The following is an 8,421-nucleotide window of genomic DNA, read 5'->3' as shown; positions in this document are numbered from 1 at the left end:
GCACCCCACCATAAAAGCCAGCGACGTGACCCTATACCGAGAAAATGGCGTGCATCTTTCCAATCACGGAAACGATGTGTGGTTGGCCAATGTGATTGAGGGTATTAGGAATTGGTTGCAGGAGTGAGGGTATTGGCGGTGAGCATTTGGCTTGAGTGGCAATTAGGCATTGGAGTATTCGGTTGAAGGTTGAAGGAATCCGGGGTGGGTGGGCGTGGTCTCCATCCGAAGCCCCAGATGGGGGGCTAGGGCCATGGCATGACCCCTAGCGGTGACCCTGGATCAGTAGGGCTCCCCCTACTGGAGGTTAAGCCTTCCAAGACTCCTGCAGACAGGCAGGAGTCAGATATAGTCGTGTGGTTTCCAATGCCTAAGCCAATACCACTCACTTTCTGTAACCAATAAAGTTGTGGCCTTTTCCGCCCATTAACCAAAAATACTGTTTCATGTGTCTTTATTCCACTTCCCAGGAGAGTCTGGGACCTTGCCGCGCAAACCCAGTGTGCATTTCAGAGGGCAGTGTGTTTCAGTTCTGATATCATTTTGGAAAATGTGAGTTTCATAGATTCACCTTGAAATGCAAGCTAAATTGATCCACCCCTTCATCTCTGGCAAGGGCAAAAAGTATTCTCAGAAGAGTCCTCTTTCTCTTGATTTCATCAGGACTGGACACACTGGAACTTTGAGACTGGCCAGGGGCATTTCACGAAATGAGGAGGAAGACATAGTAAGCTTTGAGAAAAACACGCAAGAGGCCTCTGTGATGCTGCAGTGAAGCTTTAATGGCTAGGAAGGAAGGAGAGAACATTCTCTGGGATCAACAGTTCAGGTAGGAGAAGAGAAACAAATACATTCCAAACTAAGGAAGGGGAAATTCCACATTCAAAGGGGGGATATGCGGGGAAACCAATGAACCCATAAATGGAGGTGGTTGTATTGGAAAAGTGGAAGGCTGGAAGCTTCTCCCCAGACCTTTCCTTTAGCCCAGCTGGCTAAAAAGGCAGACCTTGAGGGTCCCCTGATTCTGACTCATCAAACAGACGGAGGCTTGGCATCAGCACAGGGAACATACACAGGCAGCAGAGGAAGAATGACCGAGTCATGTGTTGCAGAGGAAAGTTTCAGCATTGGCAGCCCTGGACATCAGAAAAGATGGATCATGGATGCTGAGCATTTCTGACTTTTTGGCCCCTGAGATCACAATCTCTATCCAGGTTTTCCACATTACATTTCAGATTGGGGCCCTTCTTTTAGGATAAATATGTTGGACTCTTTACAGTAGGGTCTGCAAAATCAGGTATAGGAATTTTTCTCAAAACATGAGTAGCCCTTGTAGTATTCCAGAAGTGAATCCTTAGCCACAAGGAACACAAATCAACGCAGAGGCCGATGGTCTGGTCAAGATCACTGAAACAGGAAAAACTTCTGTATATACTTCTAGATATACTGTTTTGGGGGTATGATTACATAACAGAAACCTTAGCTAAAATCTTGCATGATTCTTGTATGCTCTTTTCACTAACATACTCATTTTTATACACACTTTCTCATAAGAAACACATTTTTAAATCGTCGCGGTGCAGAATCATAGAATTGTTGAATCATAGAATTATAGAGTTGGAATTACCCCAAGGGTTATCCAGTCCAACCCTGGAAAAGCAGGAATCTCAACTATGGCAGGGGCCATTAAACCTCTGCTTAAAAATTCTCCAGTGAAACAGAGACCACAAACTTCTGAGGGTGTTTGGTCCACTGTCGAAAACCTCTTATTTTCAGAGGTATAACTGGACCTGAAAACCTATAAAAAGGGAGTTGTCGATCCAGGGCGTAGTATCATGGGAATCATAAGACTTGCTCCAATGTTGGCACTGGACATCTTGGAGGAATGTTGGGGAATCTGAAATAAATCATTTTTAAGACATATGTTCACAAATATGTGGAAACAGAGGGAAATTAGTCATTAGCCTTCAGATTGCCAAACAGATGAAAATGTATTTAACTGTTGGGCATTACTTTAAGCAAGGGCTGGTAATCTCCCCAATACTTAAAAGTATTATTATTATTATTGTTATTATTATTATTATTATTGTTGTTGTTGTTGTTTAGTCGTTTAGTCGTGTCCGACTCTTTGTGACCCCCTGGACCAGAGCACGCCAGGCACTTCTGTCTTCCACTGCCTCCCGCAGTTTGGTCAGACTCATGTTTGTAGCTTCAAAGACACTATCCAACCATCTCGTCCTCTGTCGTCCCCTTCTCCTTGTGCCCTCTATCTTTCCCAACATCAGGGTCTTTTCCAGGGAGTCTTCTCTTCTCATGAGGTGGCCAAAGTATTGGAGCCTCAGCTTCACGATCTGTCCTTCCAGTGAGCACTCAGGGCTGATTTCCTTAAGAATGGATAGGTTTGATCTTCTTGCAGTCCATGGGACTCTCAAGAGTCTCCTCCAGCACCATAATTCAAAAGCATCAATTCTTCGACGATCAGCCTTCTTGATGGTCCAGCTCTCACTTCCATACATCACTACTGGGAAAACCATAGCTTTTACTATACGGACCTTTGTTGGCAAGGTGATGTCTCTACTTTTTAAGATGCTGTCTAGGTTGATCATTGCTTTCCTCCCAAGAAGCAGGCGTCTCTTAATTTCGTGGCTGCTGTCACCATCTGCAGTGATCATGGAGCCCAAGAAAGTAAATTCTCTCACTGCCTCCATTTCTTCTCCTTCTATTTGCCAGGAGGTGATGGGACCAGTAGCCATGATCTTCGTTTTTTTGATGTTGAGCTTCAGACCATATTTTGCGCTCTCCTCTTTTACCCTCAATAAAAGGTTCTTTAATTCCTCCTCACTTTCTGCCATCAAGGTTGTGTCATCTGCATATCTGAGGTTGTTGATATTTCTTCCAGCAATCTTAATTCCGGCTAGGGATTCATCCAGCCCAGCCTTTCGCATGATGAATTCTGCATATAAGTTAAATAACCAGGGAGACAATATACAGCCTTGTCGTACTCCTTTCCCAATTTTGAACCAATCAGTTGTTCCATATCCAGTTCTGACTGTAGCTTCTTGTCCCACATAGAGATTTCTCAGGAGACAGATGAGGTGATCAGGCACTCCCATTTCTTTAAGAACTTGCCATAGTTTGCTGTGGTCGACACAGTCAAAGGCTTTTGCATAGTCAATGAAGCAGAAGTAGATGTCTTTCTGGAACTCTCTGGCTTTCTCCATAATCCAGCGCATGTTTGCAATTTGGTCTCTGGTTCCTCTGCCTCTTCTAAATCCAGCTTGCACTTCTGGGAGTTCTCGATCCACATACTGTTTGAGCCTTCCTTGTAGAATTTTAAGCATAACCTTGCTAGCGTGTGAAATGAGTGCAATTGTGCGGTAGTTGGAGCATTCTTTGGCACTGCCCTTCTTTGGGATTGGGATGTAGACTGATCTTCTCCAATCCTCTGGCCACTGCTGAGTTTTCCAAACTTGCTGGCATATTGAGTGTAGCACCTTAACAGCATCATCTTTTAAAATTTTAAATAGTTCAGCTGGAATACCATCACTTCCACTGGCCTTGTTATTTGCAGTGCTTTCTAAGGCCCATTTGACTTCACTCTCCAGGATGTCTGGCTCAAGGTCAGCAACCCCACTACCTGGGGTGTACGAGGCATCCATTTCTTTCTGGTATAATTCCTCTGTGTATTCTTGCCACCTCTTCTTGATGTCTTCTGCTTCTGTTAGGTCCTTACCACTTTTGTCCTTTATTATGGCAATCTTTGAATGAAATGTTCCTTTCATATCTCCAATTTTCTTGAACAGATCTCTGGTTCTTCCCATTCTGTTGTTTTCCTCTATTTCTTTGCATTGCTCGTTTAAGAAGGCCTTCTTATCTCTCCTTGCTATTTTTTGGAAATCTGCATTCAATTTCCTGTATCTTTCTCTATCTCCCTCGCATTTTGCTTGCCTTCTCTCCCCCGCTATTTGTAAGGCCTCATTGGACAGCCACTTTGCTTTCTTGCATTTCCTTTTCATTGGGATGGTTTTCGTTGCTGCCTCCTGTATAATGTTGCGAGCCTCCATCCATAGTTCTTCAGGCACTCTGTCTAGCAAATCTAAATCCTTAAACCTGTTCCTCACTTCCACTGTGTATTCATAAGGGATTTGATTTAGATTGTATCTTACCGGCCCAGTGGTTTTTCCTACTTTCTTCAGTCTAAGCTTGAATTTTGCTATAAGAAGCTGATGATCCGAGCCACAGTCAGCTCCAGGTCTTGTTTTTGCTGACTGTATTGAGCTTCTCCATCTTTGGCTGCAGAGAATATAATCAATCTGATTTCGATGCTGCCCATCTGGTGATGTCCACGTGTAGAGTCGTCTCTTGTGTTGTTGGAAAAGCGTGTTTGTGATGACCAGCTTGTTCTCTTGACAGAACTCTATTAGCCTTTGCCCTGCTTCATTTTGCTCTCCAAGGCCAAACTTGCCCGTTGTTCCTTTTATCTCTCGATTCCCTACTTTAGCATTCCAATCCCCTATAATGAGAAGAACATTGGTGTCGCTTCTATAAGGTGTTGTAAGTCTTCATAGAATTGGTCAATTTCAGTTTCTTCAGCACCAGTAGTTGGTGCATAAACTTGGATTACTGTTATGTTAAAAGGTCTGCCTTGGATTCGTATCGAGATCATTCTATCATTTTTGAGATTGCATCCCAGTACTGCTTTCGCCACTCTTTTGTTGACTATGAGGGCCACTCCATTTCTTTTCCGGGTTTCTTGCCCACAGTAGTAGATATGATGGTCATCCGAACTGAATTCGCCCATTCCTGTCCATTTTAGTTCACTGAATTATTATTATTATTATTATTATTATTATTATTATTATTATTATTATTATTAAAGCCCAGCTCTCTGTGCCTGTTCTCATTCTCTCCCTGTCTGTGCTGAAATCCAGTGTTCTTCTCAGGTTGGGCATGCAAGAAGCTTCCTCTTCCTTTAGACCATCAAGAAGAGTGTTGACCCACAAACACTTCCTACCTTCCCTGCTCTGCAAATTAATTTATTTAAAAGGAACTTACCAAAAGCTGAAGAAGCTGAGCAGCCGAAGAGGAGATCTTCAAAAGCACTGGTGGAAAAGCCCTACGCGCTGAGCCCTTTTATACAGTTTCTCTCTGCTCTTGGAGCAAATACTTTGGTGCAGCATCACTAATTTGGCTAAGTATAGTCCACCTCCACGTTTTTGCCAGACTGCCCCTAGCCACTGGGACTCCATCCGACTCTAAGGTTATGTGTTCCAAGACGTTATTGGTCATTCCAGCCTCCTGCTTTGCTTTCTTTTGACTTGGCTTCAATTTGCACCTACGAACACACTGGATGTTGCAATCGCAGGTGAAGCACATATTCTGCCTGAAAAGACTCTGGTCCCTATAGATGGCTAAAGGTGCTGGGAATCATAGCTCTGTGAGGGGCTACATTTCCCAGAATTCTTTGGAGGACAATGTTCCATGATTCCTGGAACTGTCAATGTTTGAGGCCTTTAGGCTGTTACAATGACCCTGCAAGTGTTTGTAGCAGAGATTATTGGTGAGCAGGCCTTTGAGTAGATAGAGAGGGAAGGACTTTCTTTAAATGAGAGGGGCCTGGATTACTTCTTATCACTGTAATCCTGGCTGCTTGGACACTTCAGCTCACTTGTGTCACCTTCCTCTTGTCAGACCTCCACAGGGGGCACCCTCTCAGACCAACTCAGCCCCTGGCTCCCTTCTTCTGATCTTCCCCAAATGAGTATGAACAAATGTGGTCTCCAAATGGTCTGTTTCCTCCAGTTTTTCCTTGTCTCCTCCTCTCTGACTCCTCTCAGCTGACTCTCCCCCCTAGTACCTGCAACCTCCGGCCAATCAGGACCTGTGGTACATCAGGATAGCCAGGGAGAGGGGAGACTGTGCCACACAGAAAATGGGACCCAGAGTTAGTTTTGAAGACAAAGAAGAATTTGAGATGGAGTACAGAGCTGAGTTGAGGACTGAGTTTTTGCAGAAAGGTTGCAGCCTGTAAAATGCAGCAAGCTGGACCCAGGGTCAGAGCCACAATTGGGAACATGATTGATTTCTGTTTCACTCTAGCGATGATGTGGCTATGGGAGAAGGAAGAACCTGTTGGGATGTCTGTACTGTAGGCCCCTCCATCATCAGCTCAGGTGGTATATATGTGCAAATTAACCATATGTCATAAAGTCTCCACTGTCCTTCATTTCCAAAGGAAACATGGTCCCTAGTTCAGTGCTTATACCCCTTTGAATCTGGCACTGCTCCGAGATTGAAGTGGCATGCAACAATATTTAGGTGAGCCCTGCATATACGCAATTTCTTTGTCTGGTGCAGAAAGCAGGAATTTAGCCATACAGGCAGAGGTGCACTGACTGGGATGTTTCCTGGTCAGCAGCTGGCTGACATATCAGTAGAAGGATTCCAGACTCTCCATTTCCCAGAACCTGTCGAGCCTTAAAAGTTAGGAGAGGTAATGTGTTCCAAGAAGTTATTAATCCTGTCAGCCTCCTCCTTCGCTCAAGACGCTGCTTTGCTTTCTTTTGACTCGGTTTCAATTTCCACCTATGAACACACTGGATGTTGCAATCACAGGCGAAGCACATTTTCTGCCTTAAAAGACTCCGGTCCCTATAGCTGGCTAAGGGTGCTGGGAATCATAGTTCTGTGAGGGTTGAGCTACATTTCCCAGAATTCTTGGGGAGGACAATGTTCCATGATTCCTGGGACTGTCAACGTTTGAGGCCTTTAGGCTGTTACAATGACCCTGCAAGTGTTTGTAGCAGAGAATACTGGTGAGCAGGCCTTTGAGTAGATAGAGAGGGAAGGACTTTCTTTAAATGAGAGGGGCCTGGATTACTTCTTATCACTGTAATCCTGGCTGCTTGGACACTTCAGCTCACTTGTGTCACCTTCCTCTTGTCAGACCTTCACAGGGGACACCCTCTCAGACCAACTCAGCCCCTGGCTCCCTTCTTCTGATCTTCCCCAAATGAGTATAAGTAACTAACGGGGTCTCCAAATCCTGGTCTGTTTCCTCCAGTTTTTCCTGCTCTCTTCCTCCCTGCATCATCCTCATTGACTTCCTTTATTCCCACAGACTCCTCTCAGCTGACTCTGTCCCCAAGTACCTGGAACTTCCAGCCAAACAGGGTCTGTGGTCACAAAGAGCAATGAAGATCCACGGACCTGATTCTGGCCCTGCTGAATCGATTCTCAGTGCATTCCTCTCTCCCTGCATTCACAGGACCTCTCACCAAGGACTTCTACTGCACACAATCACACACAATAATACTGGTGGTCACACAACATTTTGCCCTCACAATGCTGCCGTTCCCAACATCCCTAAGAGTCTACAGTGCCCAGAGTCCTATGAAGGGGAAAAGATGCTTCAGATGTGTTTTAAAGAAGTCGTCTGTATGTAGGTAATGCGCCACAGATGATGCTACTGAAGCCTGAAGGAGTCAAGAGAACACCCTGAACTCCATTAAAAGGAACACAGAGAACATCATCCAAGGTGAAGCTGAGCCCAAATTAAGCAAAGCAGCTTCCCAAGCCAAGGTGTAACCTGACCTGCAAGATACCTTTCGGAACATAGTATGTGGAGGTTGAATATTGTCCTGGTCTTCTGGTCACATCTTAGGAATGCTTGTCCCTTCAACCTGTCAATTTTAGATATTCCAGTTTCTCACTGTTTCCAAATGTGAATTCAGCTCCCTTCGTGTCTACAGCAGTTTGTAATTTATTTATTTTTTAAGCCTTGTGAAAATTCGTAAGCATCAGTGCAAAATTCTCCCAATTCCCCACATTTCAGCATGGAATTTTGCAACCAAAGTCCACTGATATAATCCACATTTGTATGTTAAGCTAATTCACTAATCTCTTCATTTTATCCACTCTTTCATCTTAACATATGGGTTTTTTCTTTCTTTCAAAATGTTGCTTGCTTGGGGAACAGCATCACACCTTCATACAAGTGTGTATTTTGAAGGGTGACATGTTTTGGCTATTATGTCAATTTGCAAATTGTGAATTGGATAGATTCACCTTTAAATGCAAACTCAACTCAACAGCCCTAACTCTATTCCTGGCAAGGGTAAAAAGTACTCTCAGAAGAGTCCTCTTTCTGCTGACTTCATCACGACTGGACACCTTGGAACTGCAGAAACAGCTTCCAAGGAGTAGCTGGGAATCCCTCCTTCCAACTGAGCGGTGTCTGTCTTGGCAGGGACTTTCAGGCAGGAGAAGCTAATAGGGGTCAGCACAGAGGGGTGTCGGACAGGATCAGACACATATCAAGGAGACATATTTGTGATTGCCAGTTGCACTTCACGAAAGGTGAGCTGAGAACCAGTAAAGCAGGAGAAAAACACACAAGAGGCCTCTGTGATGCTGCAGTGA

The 8,421-nt window shown here is 44.4% G+C and overlaps 2 long non-coding RNA genes across 2 annotated transcripts; one reads left to right on the top strand and one right to left on the bottom strand.

Moving 5' to 3' along the window:
• Positions 1–772: 772 nt before the first annotated feature.
• On the bottom strand, positions 773–5,768 carry LOC128404075 (uncharacterized). The gene is made up of 3 exons (XR_008328056.1): positions 5,056–5,768; positions 1,007–1,136; positions 773–972 (listed from the first exon to the last, which is right to left on the bottom strand). It is a non-coding gene; the product is annotated as an uncharacterized LOC128404075 (long non-coding RNA).
• A 490-nt stretch (positions 5,769–6,258) lies between these two features.
• LOC128404076 (uncharacterized) lies at positions 6,259–7,744 on the top strand. The gene is made up of 2 exons (XR_008328057.1): positions 6,259–6,318; positions 7,121–7,744. It is a non-coding gene; the product is annotated as an uncharacterized LOC128404076 (long non-coding RNA).
• Positions 7,745–8,421: the final 677 nt, after the last annotated feature.

The sequence above is a fragment of the Podarcis raffonei genome, chromosome 16 (assembly GCF_027172205.1).
Source record: "Podarcis raffonei isolate rPodRaf1 chromosome 16, rPodRaf1.pri, whole genome shotgun sequence".
Taxonomy (NCBI): Eukaryota; Metazoa; Chordata; class Lepidosauria; order Squamata; family Lacertidae; genus Podarcis; species Podarcis raffonei.
The sequence above is the reverse complement of the archived record's forward strand: the minus strand, read 5'-3'. Positions and strand labels throughout refer to the sequence as shown.